The sequence below is a fragment of the Mauremys reevesii genome, linkage group 4 (assembly GCF_016161935.1).
Source record: "Mauremys reevesii isolate NIE-2019 linkage group 4, ASM1616193v1, whole genome shotgun sequence".
NCBI classification, from domain to species: domain Eukaryota; kingdom Metazoa; phylum Chordata; order Testudines; family Geoemydidae; genus Mauremys; species Mauremys reevesii.
In genome coordinates, this window is record NC_052626.1 from 4,891,870 (window position 1) to 4,912,222 (window position 20,353).

Genomic DNA, 20,353 nt, shown 5'->3' on the forward strand with positions numbered 1-20,353 from the left:
TTTAAACAGTTTCATTTCTTTTTCTTTCTTAAACTCACTTAGATAAAACACTGTTGATCAAACCCTGGAAATAATTAGTCAAGCTGTTTTCATTTGCATCGTAAGAGAAGTTTGATGGTATTTGGCGAGAATGTTTTATCTTTGCCTCTTATCGGATAATGTGAGTGTATCTGTGCTTCTTTAAAGTAATAAAATAGAATATTTTTAAGGCAGACGTCTCTTTAGCTAGTTAGATCTGTATTAAGCTACAAACAAAAAGATCCATCCCAGGCTTCGGACACCCTTGACTCTCAATTTCCCTTGACTCTCCCATTGCCTACTCTGTCCCCATATCTACTCTAGCGACACCATCAGAGGACCCAACCACACCAGCAGGGCTCATTCACCTGCACGTCTACTAATGTGATATATGCCATCATGTGCCAGCAATGCCCCTCTGCCATGTACATCGGCCAAACTGGACAGTCTCTACGTAAAAGAATAAATGGACACAAATCTGACATCAGGAACGGTAACATACAAAAGCCAGTAGGAGAACACTTCAATCTCCCCGGACATTCAATAACAGATTTAAAAGTAGCCATACTTGAACAAAAAACTTCAGAAACAGACTGCAACGAGAGAATGCAGAACTAAAATTCATTTGCAAATTTAACACCATTAATTTAGGCTTGAATAGGGACTGGGAGTGGCTGGCTCACTACAAAAGCAACTTTCCCTCTCCTGGAATTGACACCTCCTCATCAATTATTGGGAGTGAACCACATCCACCCTGACTGAATTGGCCCTGTCAGCACTGGTTCTCCAATTGTAAGGTAACTCTCTTCTCTCCATGTGTCAGTATATTTATGCCTGTATCTGTAATTTTCACTCCATGCATCTGAAGATGTGGGTATTTTACCCACGAAAGCTTATGCCCAAATAAATCTGTTAGTCTTTAAGGTGCCACCAGACTCATCGCTCTTTTTGTGGCTACAGACTAATGTGGCTACCCCTCTGATAACTAAAATATAGACTTCCTGCTTCTGCAATATCAATTTAAGCATCCCTGGAGCCCACACCAGAGTTTGTTCCCATTCCGAGTTCACACTTCACAAATACCCCACTGCCTCTAAACATGAGAAAGGAAAGTTAGCCCTTGGAGCACGGCCTGTAAATCGAGTAACTTGGCATAGTTGCATGTTGAATCAGCAGGACCCAAAACAGGCCAAAACCCAGGTTTAGCACAGACAGTGACAATCAATATGCCATCAATTGTTTGTTGCACTGTATACAAAAACCAGGGGTATTTCTCAGATCTTATCTGATCATACTGGAGCAAACCAGGATGACAGTGTTATTCCTGGGTTTGATTCTTTTCTGATTCTTCTGATCAAATGAATGTGTGTTATGATATGGATGTAGGAGTCACTTATTATTTAGGCTTTTAGCGACGTTTAGAGCAATTGTACAAATACCAGTGGTCTTTAGATTTTAATAAAGAAATTTAGGGTTAAATTGTGTAGTGGGAAAACCCTGCATAAACAAGGATACCAATTAGCTTCCGACACTTGGCTATCCCCTATCAAAGGGGGAGACAATTCCTTTGTATGTGGTGTTGTTTTACTGTCATATCTTGGTAAATTATCTAAAAAATAATGGCTAAATTGAAGAAAAACATACAAATACCCCCCTCCCAGCCACCTTTACTAACTTATGTTGCACAAATTTTCCACCCGCAAATAGCTCAGCCTGCAATGTTCCACTCACAATTAGTGGCAAATAGACATCTAGCTACTAAAACTTCCAACAACCAGTAGGAGGTTGCTTCTCCAAATTAAGCACTTAGGTTTCCAAAAGGCTAGGTGTAGACAGGTAAACCTAGGTATGCTCCCAATCTGCATGTGCATTCACTGTAGCTGCACACTCATATGGGGTGACTGCATACCCAACAGTGCCTGCTTATCCACACTCAGTCTGCATGCACACAGTGATTGCTTGTGTTAATTTGGCACACATTTTATTTGTTAGAAAAAGGTATAGAAGCCCATGAAACCCCCACACTAAATACTAGGATATGCAGGATTTCTTCAGTTAATTCTGATTTTACCCACTCATCCACAAATTACAACCCCCGTCCTGCAAAGACTTATGCACCTGAGTAACTTTGCAAATGTGAGAAATCCCACTGAATCAGTTGGAACAACTCCAGGCCCTGATTCAACATGGTGCTAAAACACACGTCTAACTTTCAGCATGTTCCTTGTCCTATTGGAGTCAGTGGGAGTATACTCACATGCCTGAAGTTAGGCATATACTCCAGTACGTTGCTGAATCAGGTCCAGGAGAACACAGTTGCTCCATTGCATATTTCCAGGATCGGGGCCAATCAGTGCTAAAAAATAGACAGCTGCCTTAAATATGTAAGCTGCTCTTTAAAGGTGTACATCTTGATTTGAATAGTAAGACCAGTGGCTGCGTGCACATTGCAGAAAACATCTCGATTAATACGAAACACATGTTCCATATATCTATCCGAGTAATACATACAATAATTCTTGGTAAGAGTGCATGGATTTTAAATAAATGCTACCTTAGTTCTACCCTGAAAAATATTGGATGTAGTATCACAGAAACAAATTATGAAACAGTTGTTTCAAATTAGGATGGTATTTTATAATGAGATGTTGTTTTTCTTTTAAAGGTTATTTTATAATAGAGTAACATTTGCAGAGGAAGGAGAGTGTTGAAATGTTATGTCCTCCATTCATTCAATGGCAAATAAAATACTTAAAATAGTTTCCTTAAACTTCAAGGCCAAAACACCTGGTTGCCCACAGCCCCAGCGAAATGCAGAACGTAGCACACAGTAGTGGCTCTCCATAGTCTTTGTTGATCAACAAAACCGTTAACACAATACATAGTAATGACAGAGTGGAAATTTGAAACCTGTCCTCTCACGGAACTTCTTCTCATTTACTCTTTTGAGGAAAGATGACCTTGTGGCTAAGGTACTGTGGATTCAATTCTGAGCTCTGCCACAGACTTCCAATATGAACTTGGGCAAGTTACTTAACCTCAGTGTACCGCTGATATCTATTTGTAAAACGGCAGTGATGATAACACTTCCTTCATCTCTCGTCTAGTAGGATTGTCAACTCTTTGGGGCAGGTGCTCTCTTTTAGTGTGTGTTTGTACCTGCCTAGCACCATTGGGCCTTTATCTCCACTGGGTTTAAAATAATTATCATCTTGAATCTCGAAGAAGTCAAAGCTCAGGACTGCAACAGAGGGCAAGGTCCCTGCCACAGCATTTTCATTATGTCCACTTAATGGAAAATTCTCATGGCAGAAAATGACTGATTGAGTCATTGGCAGCAGAAAATCTCTCCAGCTGCATAAGAGCAACAGAAGCAGCACGAATAGAAAAGACAAAATAATGCTGTGTTATTCTGCCCAGTAGTTAGGAGCTTTCACTGAGCATTCAGCTACATGTTCCATTAGTATGCCGGGTCAGAGAAATGTCCTCTTGGATTATTATGTAAGTAGGCATTTTGCTCAGGCAATATAAAAAGTTACAAAACATATTTTGTAGCGCTACCAGGCATTTGCTACAGGCTGTAACTACCCAGGAATGGCAACTGCCAAATTAGTTTCACTCAAGAAGGCCATTTTAAAGCTATCTGATCAAAATGGCATTCCTATACTGTAGTCAAGGCTCTCTTGAAGTTCTGATTTCAATGCATAGCTGAATCACCACCCAGCTGTATTCAAAATCCCAAATGGACTTCTTTTTGTAATTGGTTAAAACTGTATCTGTGCATTTTTTTTCTCTCCAACAGCACTTGAAGGAGCAAGCCGATCAACAGTCTGGGCTTGAAGCTATTGACTTTAGTTCTTACAAGGCAATTAACTAGCAAAGGGGAAATGCAGAAGGAAATCTCTGGGGGGTCCTAGCACAATAGAAACAGATTCAGCACAAGGTGTATTTTCCTCCCTTTGCTTTGCAATAAGACTTGCATTTTTATTATAGAATTATGAAGAGTAAGGTGATTAATCAGTTATAAAATGGAACTGAAGACATGGGGTGTTTTAAGTTAAAAAGTCTATTAATCCCCCAAAATAATCCGAATTATGTTTTCCACAGAGACTGATGCTGCCATTAGGTCCAATTTTTCAATCTTTAAACTTTGAATTGAACCAAATGACAGTGAAAACCCAGATGGTGCACACATGCTAAATACTGTATGGGAAATGTTCCCTCCAGAAAGCATGAAAATCTTGCACAAGCAGAAATCTAAACAAAAACTGTGAAACAAAATTAGAACAAACATGTCATGACCTGCAGGGCAATGATATGAGCTGGCACAATGGGAATCAGCATTGCACAATGATGCACATTGCTAATGTCCAATGTTTAGAAATGCTTGGAGAAAACTTATCAAAGAAAATCAGGTTGAAAGGGACCTCAGGAGGTCATCTAGTCCAGCCCCCTGCTCAAAGCAGGACAAATCCCCAGACAGGGTTTGTTGTTGGCTTTTCATTAACACCTGAGTTCCCTAAATGGTCCCCTCAAGACCTGAACTCACAACCCTGGGTTTAGCAGGCCAATGTTCTAAACCACTGAGCCAACAATTCAATACAATACAAAAAGATAACGACTTTGGTTAACAGCCCATCTAAGTTCTGTGGCACTCTAAAGGCTGCAAGTAGGAATAAATAAATAAAGCAATATGTAACAAATTGGAAAACATTTATATTGAATGATAAAGTACTAAAAGTTGATACGGGAAAATAAAGCCATCAGGGGAAAATAATCCAGCCTTGGCAGGGCTAAGGACAATAGGACAATAAGGAGTTTTTAAGTTTATTGGGAACAAAATGAAATCATAGCAATGGTTTAGGCCCTTTACTAGATGGAGGTGGTAAAACTGTAAATAATGATACAGGAAAGGCAGAAATGTTCAATAAATACTTTTGTTCTGAAATTGGAAATAAGCAGGATTGATGTACTCATATCACATGAAGATGATGAAGCACTTTCCTGTCCATTAGTAATTAAAGAAGTAGCTAAACACCTCACCTCAACAAAGATATTCTAGCACTAGAAAAGGTTCAGAAAAGGGCAACTAAAATGATTAGGGGTTTAGAGAAGGTCCCATAGGAGGAAAGATCAAAGAGGCTAGGACTCTTCAGCTTGGAAAAGAGAAGACTAAGGGGGGATATGATAGAGGTATATAAAATCATGAGTGATGTGGAGAAAGTGGATAAGGAAAAGTTATTTACTTATTCCCATAATACAAGAACTAGGGGTCACCAAATGAAATTAATAGGCAGCAGATTTAAATCAAACAAAAGGAAGTTCTTCTTCACGCAGCGCACAGTCAACTTGTGGAACTCCTTACCTGAGGAGGTTGTGAAGGCTAGGACTATAACAATGTTTAAAAGGGGACTGGATAAATTCATGGTGGCTAAGTCCATAAATGGCTATTAGCTAGGATGAGTAAGAATGGTGTCCCTAGCCTCTGTTCGTCATTGCCTGTTAGGTTCACTCCCTCTGGGGCACCTGGCATTGGCCACTGTTGGTAGACAGATACTGGGCTCGATGGACCTTTGGTCTGACCCGGTACGGCCGTTCTTATGTTCTTAAGTATTTTTAAATCGTCAGACTTGGATAATTTGCATCTAAGAGTCCTAAAAGAGCTGCCAAAGGAGATCTTGCCCATTCATTTTTAATAAAGCTTGGAATACTGGAAAAGTGTTAATGTCATGTCAATATTCAAAAATACCTGAGTAACTATGGCCTGGTTTGCCTGACGTCCGTCCCAAGCAAAATAATAGAAAAGCTGATATGGGAGTTAATTGATGAAGAATTAAAGGCTAGAAATACCAGTGGTACCAGTTCACACGGTTTTATGTAAAATACGTCTCGTCAAACAAATGATGTAATTCTTTGATGAGATTACAAATTTGGTTGATAACGATAACTGCACAGATGTAATTCACAGGCTTTTAAAAGGCATCTGACAGTACTACATGACATTCTGGTTACAAAATCAGCACCACACAATATAAATAAAGTGCACATTCAGTCGATTAAGAACCGTGTATAACTGCCAGATCTCAAAAATAGTTGTCCGTAGGTAACTGTAAGGGTGCAGACTCCCCCCTGCAGCACCTCCTGCTGGTTGTGATCTGCCTTACCGCTGGCCCCCACATCCCTCCAGGGCCCAGGGCCCTGTTATCTGGGGTGCTGGCCCCTGGCAATAACCCCCCAGTCTTAGGGTCTCCCCTCCCCGGGGAACCCCCAACCACTATCCCCATCTCGCCTCAGTATCAGTCTACTGCCAGTCATCGTCTAGCCGACGCACCCTGGGGCAGACTGCAGTCTCAGCCAACTCATCACTGGCAAGGCTGGGTTTGGACCTTCTGCCTTGGCCTACCCCTGGGCTGCCCTCGGCAACCCCCAGTACGTGTTGGCCTTATGCTAGGCCGCAGCCTGGGGCTTTCCAGGCTGGAGCTCCCCAGCTCCTCTGCCTTTCCCCAGCCCTGCTCTACTCAGGTACCCTGTCTCTAGCTTCCTGCAGCCAGGCCTGTCTCCTTCTACAGCCAGAGAGAGACTCTCTGTCTGTCCCTGGCTTCTCTGCCTTTATAGCGACAGCTGGGCCCTAATTGGAGCGTGGCCCCAGCTGAGCCTGCTTCCCACTCAGCCTGGGCTGTTCGCCCAGCCCTCCGGCCCTCTGCCAGGGCTGGTTTTAAGCCTGTCAGGGCTGGAGCCGGGAACCACCCCGCTACAGTAACCATCATCAACTGTGGGTGTTTCTAGAGAGGTTTTTCAGGAATTTGTATCAGGCCTGATGCTAGTCAACATTTTCATCAATGATCTGGAAGCAAATATAAAATCACCGCTGATAAAATGTGCACAAAGATTGGTGTAGTAGTAAACAACAATGAGAACAACAGTCACAAAGAGTGACCTGGACTACTTAGTAAACTGGGCCCATTCAAACCAATGCATTTTAGTTCAGCCAAATGCAAAATTATAGCATCTCTGAACAAGGAATGCATGTCATACCTACAGAATAGGGGATTGTATCCTGCAAAGCAGTTACTCTGAAAATCATTTCATGTTCACAATGGACAAGCAACTCAACATGAGCTCCTAGTACAATGCTGTGGCAAAAATCAGAGCCAGTTTACATCCAGGGAAGTAGCTAGTCAGAGTAGGAAGGTGATTTTACATCTGTATATGGGATTGGTGAGGCCAGTACAGAAATACCGTGCACATTTTTAAAAGGATGTTGGAGAGGGTGCAGAAAAGAGCCATAAAAATGATTTCAGGGTTGGAGAAAATGCCTCACAGTGAGAGACTTAAAGAGCTCAATCTGTTTAGTGTCTCAAAAAGAAGATTGCAAGGTGATTGATGACAGTATTGGAACCTACGCAGGGAGAAAATACCCGGCACTAAGGACTCTTCAATCTAGCAGAGAAATGAACAATAAGAAACAGTAGCTGGAAGCTGAAGCCAGACCAGTTCAAATTAGAAAGAAGGCACACTTCTTTTTACAATGAGGATAATTACTAACCATGGGAACAAACTGCCAATGGAAGTGTCGGATTCTTCAGATCCAGACTGGATGCCTTTCTGGAAGATCTGCTTTAGCCAAACACAAGTTATTGGGCTCAATACAGATATAATCAGGTGTAAGTTAATGATATACAAGAGGTCACATTAGTTGATCTAATGGCCTTAAAATCCATGAAACTAAGAAACACCATTAAAAAAATACAGGATTCATTAGGGGGTTTCATACAATGTATACTACAGCACAAATATTTGAAATAAAGTCTTTGAAATCTTTAAACTATCATTTCACTCAACTGACATTAAAATATATCTGAGCCTCAGAGGCTACTCCCAAATGGAGACCATAGGAAACAGGAGTTAAACCCATCCTTACATCACTATCAGTTAAAAGGAGCAGGCTGAGTTAACATAGCTAGCCGCCTGGACAATTTTGACTCCGTATGACCTTGAAACAAGAGGTGTGAAAATCCTGTACATTACCACATCTTATTATGACCTCAGCTCAGTCTTAAGTACCTTAGAGTGCTAAAATTCCCAATCTAATCAAACATTGTTTCTCACCTTGTTATGTAGAGATCCTTAAAACCAATATTAATGAGGGACCCTGTAATCGTAAATCCTGATATTCTTTCTTTTTATTTTCTACCGTATCTCTACTGTAACACCACAACACATTACATTTAAAGGGATGAAGGATTTACCCTCCTCTCCCCTCTGAACCAGAAGGTTAAATGATGTAAATGACCAAACTGGAGAGCTTGGTAGAGAAGAATGATGTATTCCCAGTAATAATGCACATAAAGAGTCTTTAATATTCTGTAAATGAGGAGTTATTAGTTGCATAATTCAACAACTAATTTATGCGTCCTTTCTCCCTTTCAAAGAGCAGGAAAACATAACTTTGGTGACCGAACAGACCCTATCATATAGGGGAAACATACAAAATAGGCTTAAGAATTACTAATTCTACTTTATGTTCTCCCCAACCTATCCCCAAATCAATGATTTCTGTAAAAATCTTCCAGAGGCAGTTCAGCTCAGTATTATATTCAGGAAGTATCTTGAGCACTGCTCACTCATGTACATCCCTTGCAACACTTAATCAGTTGCTTCCACATACACCAACTGGGACTAGTGTTTTATAAAAATATCTAGCCACATACAAAGAGTTCTTTAGAGACTGCACCAGAGTAAAAAGGTATGTTCATTCTGCTTCTCTATATGCTTATCTCTTCCAAAATTCATATGACTTTCCCAGACTCAGGTTCTTTACCCGCCAAATACAACAACGCACAACGGCTTCTGGGGCTCCACACACTCTCTGGCAATCACAACTCCTACATCAGAACATTCTTCCTCCCAACTTTGATTCCAGAGAATGGAAAGGGAATTTTGAAGTGACAGGAAGGGAAGAGAAGACCTGAACTAGATGGAAACAATGTTGAGTTTACAATGAGAAAACAAGGAAACAGGGCTCCATTAAGACAAAAGACCACTTTTGGCAGGAGATGAAGGTTACAAGTCAGAAGAATATGGCTAAAGCTACCACAAAAAGAATAAATAAAATAAACCAGTTCAGAAAGTAGCCTATTGGGGCCTAATCCTTCTCCCAACAATGCCAATGGGACTTTTGCCATGGACAATAGCAGGAAAAGGCCTATCTCCAATGAAGTCAATGGAACCGATTTAGGATTTCACCTGGAGAGTTGGAATTGTGCAGGCTACAGAAAAGCAAGGGGAAAAATAGATTTCTGGGTCTGATAAAACTCAGTGGATATTATCTTACTTTAGAGCAAAAGCTATAACTTTCATAGGCAAGCAAGGCACTCAGCTACTATGGTGATTAGTGCAGTATAAGAACCTAAATAGAATAGAAAAGTTACAGCAGTTACTCGTAAACTTCTTGACCCAGATTTTCAGAGGCAACAAATGATTTTAGGTGCCTCAATCTGTGGGTGTCTAATCTGAGAAACGTAGAAGGGGCCTGATTTGCAGAGGACAGTACTCAGCGTTTTCTCAAAAACAGGGCTCTTCAGAATGGGCATTTAAAACTTCAGGCACCGAACATCGCTAGTACTATTTGAAATTTTGCTGTCTAGTGTTATAACCTAGGGACACTTACAACATTATTTCTCATGAACCTAAATTTGACATGTACACATTTGAGATGGATATGAGTTTAGGAATTCTTATGAATTAGAGACATCAGTTTAAATTTAGAAAACAAACAGTGTAATAGGTATTTATTCATATAACTTTACAATGTTCTTGGCAGATTCTTTGTCTAATTAAAAAAAAACAAACCCAAAACAGATCTTCATATGCAACCAGCGAATAAGAAATTATTATTATTCCACAAGTAATTGCTAGCACTCTGCTGTGGTTCAAAAATAGCCATTTCCTAATTAATATATTGTAAAAATTCTGCAAAGTAGTTCAACAGCAGCTATTCACGACTAATTAAACATCATTAAAATACACTTGACAAGAAAATATAAATCTTCTTTGGTTTAACCTAATTTGAATCTTCCATTTTCATTCTAGCAGGCATGAATATTTAATCTTAATTTCTTAATTTTCGCCAGCAAAGTTGTCAGTCTAAAGTAGCCATGCATTTTAATGTTTTAACTGTAAAAGTTTTATATCTTTGGACACAGAGATAGCGAGCACACACAAGCAAAAACTCAACTAAAAGTCCCGATGGTGATAGTTACCAAATGACAATCAATGCATTCACATGAATACAATCACAATTTTTACCTTTCATAAGAAGCCATATTTTTAACAAGAACTTCCAAATAATCCCAAAACAAAAAAAGCTGTAAAAAAGAAAACAATCTTCCTGTTTTAAAACTCCCAGTTCCATCAAATGTCAATTGGATTATAACAGCCATAGTAGAGTAAGGGTCAATGGATGGACTGGTGCTATCGCAACAACTCTGGAGTAGGATTGTGCATGCACAGCTCCTATTGACAAGAGAATCAAACACATTGGGTTGCACTAATGCACCATGGAGTTCAGGACAACATTGTGCTAAGCACTGTACATACACCTAATAAGTCAGTCCCTGCCCCAAAGAATTTCCAATCTAACATGCAATAATGGACAGGAGCCTTTCCAAGAGATTTTCCCATTTCTCACACATGAAGAAGGAATTAATTTTCTTGACAAAACAATCAGATCACTCCTGCATTCCATAGAAGTAACTCAAAGAACTCCTGTTCTGCTCTTGTATAAGGTGATATGTCCACTATATTTAATACATGCCAAGGAAAGAGAGAGGAAGGGAGCTGGAAAAAAGACTTGTACACCTAATTTTTGGTTAAAGTTCAGAGCTAAAATATTAAAATCCAAATGACTTCAAAAGGTATCTTCTTGTGATCCTGGGTAATGCTGTTTATAATCTCACCATATCCAAAGAGAGACTGCTGAACTTGAATTAATATGCAAACTAGATACAATTAACTGTGGTTTAAACAAAGACTGGGAATGGTTGGGTCATTACACCAATTGAATCTATTTCACCTTCTATGGGCCAAGACTCTGCCTGTTGGTATGCATACTTCCACTCTGAAACCTAAACTGTGCAGACTCTCATTGACTTCAGTGGACATTGGATCAGGCCTTGAGTCATTCTTGAAACAAATCTTCTGTCCTGAAGCAGCACGGAACTTTCCCCATCATTTTCTCCTCTTGCTTTGCTTTCTGACTTTTTTCTTCTTCACGTGACATTGCTCACTTTTTCTTTTGACAAAGAAATTAGGCAATAATATTGAAGGGGACAATTTTCCAAAGTCACAAGTAGGAATTGGGCACTGAACACATCTGTGCCTTTGAAAATTGCCCCCTGAAAGGTTATTTTACAGACACGGCCTCAGAACGTCTTAGCTGGATGTTTCTACTGGACTTAACCTGAGAAGACTGCATTTAGTGTCAGCGAACACTCTGAGACATTATGGACTTGACAGTCATTTTCAACGGGCTGCCATTACTGCTGAGAAAAAGAATGGATTTCAGTAGTTCTAGAGAGCTGATTTTACTTTGCCACCCTGGCAGCACCTGGAAAGTGACTTGCTGTGTGGATGCCCAAACGGAAAAGGAAATTCAATGGCTAACGAAGGTTGCTTCTTCTTAGCCTACGTGCAGCATGCCTCATGCGGCCCATGACCAGGATTCATCACCACATTTGGTCCGCTAGTCGGATCGTTGGCTTCCTTGGCGTGGGCTGGGTACTGCTGGGGAGCGTGACATGAACGCTGATCCATGCGCCCCATGAAGGGTCCTGACAAGCACTCATACGGAGATGCTTAAACTATCTGTTCCATCTCTGCTCTTTGTTTCATTTTCTTTTCATCCCTAGGTTCCTCTGGTTTTGTCTCACTGCTATTTCTTGTAATGGTGGTAGCTGATTTGAATGGAGAGTTAATCGGGTAAGGTGGCAGGTTTATATACCTGAGTTTTCGATCTGCTTAACTGAGTTTATCAAAATAAATTCCCTTAAGACTAAACTACCAACACCACCAGGCTAGTTTTATGAAGCACTCGGCACTGAGCAGGTTTGGGTCCTATGTGATCCAATTTTTTGGCCAGCTAAAATTTTGGCCCATTATCACAACAGCGCCCACTGACCTTGGTTCGTTTAGCCAAAGGGAAGAAATTCAACAGGCTTATTACAAAAAGCAGATTTCAGGGGTTTGCTGTGAACCTTCTATGTGTCTGTAGAACGACACATGGTATTCTGCAGCTGTGTTTCTTGAATTCTGTAACACTAACTAGTTTGAAACAACAGAAACGCAGTGATCCCGCATGCTTCTTTTTTAAGTCAACAAATAAATTAATTGTAGCTTTACTGCCCTTGGTCAAATTCTGTCAAAAATGTGTGACTATCCTTAGAATACAGAGCACTCGGAGGTCTTCCCAATGCTAATATTACACTGGACACTCTCAGAACATGGGAAAGTGCCCAGCACGTGGCATTACAAAAATGTATGTGACTCTATGTATTCTACACACATCAGAGTGCAAGGCAGCAGAGTGCTGAATTCTGTTGTGAGATCCATAATACACGTGCAAATTCTGCATCAGCACCCTCCCCCCTGCACAGACAATAAATTCTGTAGGATGTTCTTCATGCACAAAGTCACAGAAAACAGAGGACTTATGATAGCAGGAGGCAGCTTTTTGTACTCCGACTCTCCACACTACCTGGTCTTTCAAAGTACTACGTCCTAGCAAGGGAATCATTAAAGTGTCCTTGCTGATTTTATTATACATGTCATCATCCTTACATCACACTCACTACAGGAGGGGTTTCGATTGACCCATGGGATGTTGTCAGAGTGGAAATGGACCCTCAGTATGTTTATAACTGTCTGAGAGAGACCCAATGCATAGTAAATGAGCACAAGGACTTGTGTGTGCTGCATCTTTCAGGTTTGAAACTCATTCCATTAAATTTTGTCATCTCTCGCAATAGTCCAGTGTATTTGTCCACTGGGGGAGCTAGTGAGGCCCTTCTGGCCTGTAGAGTCGTTAGTATGAAAATGACACACACATCTCTGTTGTCTTTTAGTTGAACCTATACGCGGCCACCTTACCCCTTTCCTAGAGTCCAAGAGTGGTGGGGATGTGGATGAGAGAGCCTGAGCGTCATGCAAGGAGAACAGAAGCGATACTGAGGGACATGTCGAGGGGCTGGGGCTCTGACTGTGACCTCGTTTGGAGCAGTATTTGAGCTCTTCCAGTACCGTTTGCTGCCTCACCGACCTATTAGAGCCCTCACTGCTCTTTGATTGACGGACGATGGAGTCACAGAGAGTGATGCTTTTTCTGTCCACAGCTGCCAGCAGGCTGCAGCTACACCTCTAAGATGCGGACCCTGCCACAGTGACTTTCACCTTTGCAACAGGAAGGCTCAATCACTGGAATGCAGCCTCCCTGGGGCTATGCAGGAAAAGCAGCCACAAACGTTAGCTAGGGAGAATGCAGCAGTTTTGCTCACCAGAATGGTGCAATCAGCTATGCGCATCAGTGCCCTATGCTGGCATCTGGCTTGCTTCCCGATGCAACTCAGGGTGTTGGTTATGCTTAGCAAAGCACTAAACACAGGGCCCAGCTGCCTGAAGCTTGTCTCCTTATGGCCCATTGCAACACTTGCTGTCTGTTCCAAGAGCAGAAGTCTCCAGGTCTGGTGGCCTCTGGAACTTACGCCCGAGGGCTGGGCTCTGGTGAGCTTCAGCAAGCATTGTAAGGCCATGTCCACACTAGACCGCAGTAATTACTGTGAATTTTGATGGCCACTCTGCTCTCCGTCTGCTGGTGGTGCGCGTGCACGACAGGAGCACTTGCACCGCTTTAAGTGGGGCAAGCCAAGGGGCTCACAACTGAAGCTAACAGCCCAAGCATAGGGGAGGTGGACTCCAGCAGTGCGCCCTGCATGGGGCTGACAGCCCAGAGGTGATGTCAGTAACGCAATGTCTATGTGGACAATGCATCACCCTAATTACATCAACCTAAGCACCGCGCCTCTCGTGGAGGCGGAGTTATTAAGTCGATGGGTGACTGACATTGGCAGGAGCAATATTGGCGTGTGGATGCTTACAAAGTTAGGTCAATGTAATCTGCTATATGTCAGCCGAACTCCACAGTGTAGACCAGGCCTGAGACTTATCTGGCTGCCCAGACCTTTCCTTATCTGATGGAAATGCCACTGCAGCCAGCTATGAAGCTGCTTTGTGAAGTCTGTTAAAATAGCCATAAGTCACCCAATGCTAAGGCGAAGGGCATTATTTCTAAATGTGAAAACAAACATAAATATCTAAATAAACTGCCTGATTTGTATCATTGTGAGAGAAACCGAGTCTGAAGGAACTGCGATTTCATCACTCGGTAATGAAAAAAAGCCGCACAGCTAGTATGAGAGCTTCTGAGAGACTTATTGTAGTGCCAAAGGCTTAACCTTGTATCAGTTTTATGCTTGACTTGTTATTATTAAAATTACTGTAATTTGATTAAAATTACCTAGCAGTTCGAATATCTCATCTTTCTGCCTCCCAGTTTGTGCGTTCTGTGTCTCTCTGATATTCATCACTTTGTAGCAAACAAGGAAACACACACACACACACACAAAACTTCCCATAATCCTAGAGAGTGAGAGTCCACATTTCTCTGGTGATATTTCAGGAGAGTAAATCCAGGAGCATATGTATTGTCAAGATCAATAGCTAAATCAAATCATAAACATCTAGCAATTAGAAGGGCTTCAAATGAAAGTGTGGTAAAGCAGCCTTGGATCAAGCATTCTTAAAACTACAATACCCACCTGCTGAAGTGAAGAAACAGATTGACAGAGCCAGAAGAATACCCAGAAGTCACCTACTACAGGACAGGCCCAACAAAAAAAATAACAGAAAGCCACTAGCCATCACCTACAGACCCCAACTAAAACCTCTCCAGCGCATCATCAAAGATCTACAACCTATCCTGAAAGATGATCCCTCACTCTCACATATCTTGGGAGACAGACCAATCCTCGCTTACAGACAACCCCCCAACCCGAAGCAAATACTCACCAGCAACCGCACACCATACAACATAAACACTAACCCAGGAACCTATCCTTGCAACAAAGCCTGATGCCAGCTCTGTCCACATATCCATTCAAGTGACACCATCATAGGACCTAATCACATCAGCCACACCATCAGGGGCTCATTTACCTGCACATCAACCAATGTGATATATGCCATCATGTGCCAGCAATGCCCCTCTGCCATATACACTGGCCAAACCAGACAGTCTCTACGCCAAAGAATAAATGGACACAATTCTGACATCAGGAATCATAACATTCAAAAACCAGTAGGAGAACACTTCAACCTCTCTAACCACTCAGTGACAGACTTGAAGGTGGCAATTTTACAACAAAAAAATTTCAAAAACAGATTCCAAAGAGAGACTGCTGAACTTGAATTAATATGCAAATTAGATACAATTAACTTAGGTTTGAACAGAGACTGGGAATGGTTGGGCCATTACACTAATTGAATCTATTTCCCCATGTTAAGTATCCTCACACCTTCTATGGGTCATCTCGATTATGACTTCAAAAAGTTTTTTTTTTCTCTTGCTGATGATAGCTCATCTCCATTGATTGGCCTCTTACGGTTGGTATGGCTAATTCCACCTTTTCATGTTCTCTGTATGTATATATATCTCCACTCTATATGTTCCATTCTATGCATCCGATGAAGTGGGCTGTAGCCCACGAAAGCTTATGCTCAAATAAATGTGTTAGTCTCTAAGGTGCCACAAGTCCTCCTGTTCTTTTTGCGGATACAGACTAACACAGCTGCTACTCTGCAACTTGGATTATATAATACTGATTGGGTAAACACAATCAGTAGACCAGTCACATCACTTACTGCACCACTGGAAAGCACTAAGATGCCAAGGTGATGATATAGAATGGAACAGAATACAGAGTATCCTGTATCTTCCAGAAATCCAGAACACATGTCCCAAAAGTCCTGCCAGGAGAGCAGTCTACAGTCATTTTATGATTGATTAGACTAATGAAGAAGACTGCAACATCACTGATCATTTCCTGGGAGATGGAAGCGTTATAATAAGCTGTGGAGAAGGGAAGGAAGAATTCTGTCACAAATGGGATACACATTTTGGGGCTAAGTTAATTTGTTTAGCAAATAATAAAAGTAGGCCTGTCAATTAATCACACAACACACGATTAACTCAAAAAAATTAATTGTGATTAATCACACTGTTAAACAATAGAATACCAATTGAATGTATTAAATATTTTTGGATGTTTTTCTAAATTTTTAAATATATAGATTTCAGTTACATCACAGAATACAAAGTCTACAGTGCTCATTTTATATTATTTTTATTACAAATATTTGCATTGTAAAAATGACAAAGAAAAAAGTATTTTTCAATTCACCTCATACAAGTACAGTAGTTCAATCTCTTTATCATGAAAGTGCAACTTAGAAATGTAGATTTTTTTTGTTACATAACCGCACTCAAAAACAAAACAGTGTAAAACTTTAGAGCCTACAAGTCAGCTCAGCCCTACTTCTTGTTCAGCCAATCCCTAAGAGAAACACGTTTGTTTACATTTATGGGAGGTAATGCTGCCCACTTCTTATTTACAATGTCACCTAAAAGTGAGAACAGGTGTTCCCATGACACTGTTGTAGCCGGCATCGCAAGATATTTACGTGCCAGATGCACTAAAGATTCATATGCCTCTTCATGCTTTGGCCATCGTTCCAGAGGACATACTTCCATGCTGATGATGCTAATTAAAAAAAATGCATTAATTAAATTTGTGACTGAACTCCTTGGTGGGGAGGGCAGAAATTGTATGTTTCCTGCTCTGTTTTATCCTTATTCTGCCATACATTTCATGTTATAGCAGTCTTGGTTGATAACCCAGCACACGTTGTTTGTTGAAGAACACTTTCACTGCAAATTTGACAAAATGCAAAGAAGATACCAATGTGAAATTTCTAAAGATAGCTAAAGCACTCAACCCAAGATTTAAGAATTTGAAGTGCCTTCCAAAATCTGAGAGGCATGAGGTGTGGAGTGTGCTTTCAGAAGTCTTAAAAGAGCAACACTCCAATGCGGAAACTACAGAACCCAAACCACCAAAAAAGAAAATCAAGCTTCTGCGGGTGGTATCTGATTCAGATTATGAAAATGAACATGTCTTGGTCCACACTGCTTTGGATTGTTATCAAGCAGAACCAGTCATCAGCATGGACGCATGTCTCCTTGAAAGGTGGTTGAAGAAAATCAAGGGACATAATCTTTAGCGCATCTGACATGTAAATATCTTGCAGCGCCAGTTACAGCAGTGCCATGAGAACGCCTGTTCTCACTTTCAGATGACAATGTAAACAAGAAGCAGGCAGCATTATCTTCTGCAAATGTAAACAAACCTGTTTGTCTGAGCGATTGGCTGAACAAGACGTAGGACTGATTGGACTTGTAGGCTCCAAAGTTTGACATTGTAGAAAATGTAGAAAACATCTAAAAATATTTAAATAAATGGTATTCTGTTATTGTTTAACAGCACTATTGATCATGGTTATTTTTTTTATCGTACGATTAATCATGGGTTTTTTTAATTGCTTGCCAGCCCTAAATAAAAGGTGATGTCGTGCAGATGGACAGAGGAATACCCATCGGATGAACAGACTAAGTAAGCAAAATTTTTCTGTGAGAACCTTGTGAATCCGCCTGGAGAAAGTGCCAAGATACCTGCTACAATACTTGGGAACTGTTGTTATTTATTATTTGAATAATAGCAACAATATGCTAGGTTCTGAAAAATGACACTAATATAAAGACAATACAGCCTAGGGATTGTACAGACCAAATCTAAAATACAGACACCGAGCAGAAAAGATACACTGGGAGGAAGATGTTTATATTATAAACTATATTTAAAGGTAGCAGATGGAACTAAGTTAATCAGAATACTATCAAGTAGCCAAGAGTTTGGGGAGGGATATAAAGTCGGTCAGGAACCAACCTCCAGCTCATAGGGTTTAGGGAGAATCTTCCCCTAAGCTTCCCCCATAACTAGCCCTGAAGGACTTTCTTATGCCCTCTTCTGAAACATCTGGAACTTGCAAGAAAGAGTGTTTGATTAGCTGGATTTCTGCCACAAAACTCTTACTCAGGTAGCTAGTGGCTGGCAGCTTGGCTGAAGTGGCTGGATAGAGAGTCAACCAGGTCTGGGGGTAGAGAAACAAAAGGAGAATATTCCTATCAGATTTAGCTCTGCTCTACACATCAAATTTAGGTAGACGCACATACAGTGCTCACTTGAAAAATCAACACCCCCGAGCACTGCAGTTATGTCAACCTAACTGTCGCTTTAGACAGAACTAGGTCAACAAAAGAATGCTTCTGTTGACCTACCTACCCATCACTCCTGGAGGTGGCGTTCCTATAGTGATGGGAAAACCCCTTCCGTTGCTGTAGGCTGCATCTGCACTACGGAGATGTAGCTTTGCCATTACTGTCTCCTTAGTGTAGACGTGGCTGGACTGGAAGACAAGAGTGACCTTAATTTGTCAGGTTCTCAACTGGCCAGTCCTAGAGTTGAGAAACTAGGCTTTTCACTTCCTCTTTCTCAGTTTGGAATCATTAGCAGATTTTGCTAAGCAATTTTCCAGGAACAAGAATCCCTTGAGAATACATTAGCACATGCTCCCTTTACCATAAAGATGAAGGGGGCAGACGGGTGAGGAGGGAGAGAAGATTATATTCAGTCCAATCTTATGGTGACATTGCCAGGAAAAGACAGTAACTCATTAGTACATAGATAGCAAATCAATACTAATTAGCCAAAGCAGATTATTCAGCAACTGAAATCTACATTTCCCCATGTAACATTTTGTTCTGTAAAAATTACAGTGTGGAAAAACCTGACCCCACTGAAGTCAATGGGAATTTGGCTGTTCACATCAATGGGTCCAGGATTTCAACCTCCTCCTAAAAAAAATTAATTCTTATGGTTTTATAAATGCAAAAGGGAATTATATCAAGTTTGTTTGTACACAGTCTTTCTTCAGGTCTAACTATTAGAGTTGAATATATGGAAAGAATTGCATCTTTGGGGAAAAAAAGGAAACAACAACAATAAAAATGGGTGGGATCCTCAGCTCTGCTCTAGCTACTCTGTGCTACTCCAGCTCAGAGCTGTGGTGGGGCAATCTTCACATGCAGAGCCTCTGACTTTCTTCCTACAGCTCATCTACATGAGGGGCTGCAGGGAGTGCAGCAGCAGCAGCTTGGGATTATTTGAGGTGTACTCCCTTCTGCAAAGACTTCCTGCCAATCAATGGTATCTGAAGGAGCATGGACTGTCCTGGCGAAGTCTGGAGTAGCTGTGCACTTAAGTCTACCCCAAAAGTGTCATCTCGTGCTGCCTCAGTCAAAGGCACCGGCTACTCTATGAATTTTTCCCCACCATTGCTACTACTCATGTTGAGAAGGCTCCGACAATTATTTTAAGCACCACAAGGTGTAAACCCGCTCTGAGCACCTGTTTTTAACATGCCCTCATCAACCTAACCTGAACCCTTGTCTGCATTTGTGCTCCCATGGAGCTGAATTCATGGTCGAAATGGTGCGAAATATTAGCAAAACAATCCACAACCTTAGCAACCTCCTAGGTATCAGAGGAATAGCATCAAGTGAGAGATCTGTTAAAGCCCTCTGCAATGCTTATTCTTGCTCTCCATAAACACCTACGTGAAGCCTCAACCGGCAAAGATGGAGATGAAAAACAGCCCAACAAGTCCAAGAGCATCAAGCACCTGACTTCATTGCAATGCACCTGAGAAGACAGACGGGTGGTAGCAATTCCCACTTCCGCAGCTGAACCTGAAAGAGGATTCCCCACTACAATATACATCTGCTCCAGCCTTTCAGGCTACAAGACTGTTTCTCTGTGATGTTGTATGAACACCACGGTAGGGCATCTCTTTCATCCAGGAAAGTTAGATTATGAGTTCTGGGTATATGATCAGCTCATGCCACCACAAGCAATGCATGTAACAAAAAAAAAAAAAGAGGCACAGTCATATTATAAACATGTCTGGTCTACTGCAAGTGGTGTTTTGTGGCTAATTTGTAGGCTCTGGGCAGTTTGGGACAGTACAACTGCTTTTCATTGTCCCACTAGTCTGTTCCCGATACTGAAAATCCCACCTCTGTTACCTCCGTTCAATGTCCCTTGTTGGG

At 41.2% G+C, this 20,353-nt stretch overlaps 1 protein-coding gene and 1 long non-coding RNA gene across 12 annotated transcripts in view; one reads left to right on the forward strand and one right to left on the reverse strand.

The window, feature by feature from the left end:
* The window catches only part of MDGA2 (MAM domain containing glycosylphosphatidylinositol anchor 2), a 632,812-nt gene that overhangs the window by 294,563 nt on the left and 317,896 nt on the right, over positions 1-20,353 (reverse strand). The window lies entirely within an intron of this gene.
* LOC120404856 lies at positions 44-20,165 on the forward strand. The gene is made up of 3 exons (XR_005598217.1): positions 44-160; positions 17,736-17,798; positions 19,357-20,165. It is a non-coding gene; the product is annotated as an uncharacterized LOC120404856 (long non-coding RNA).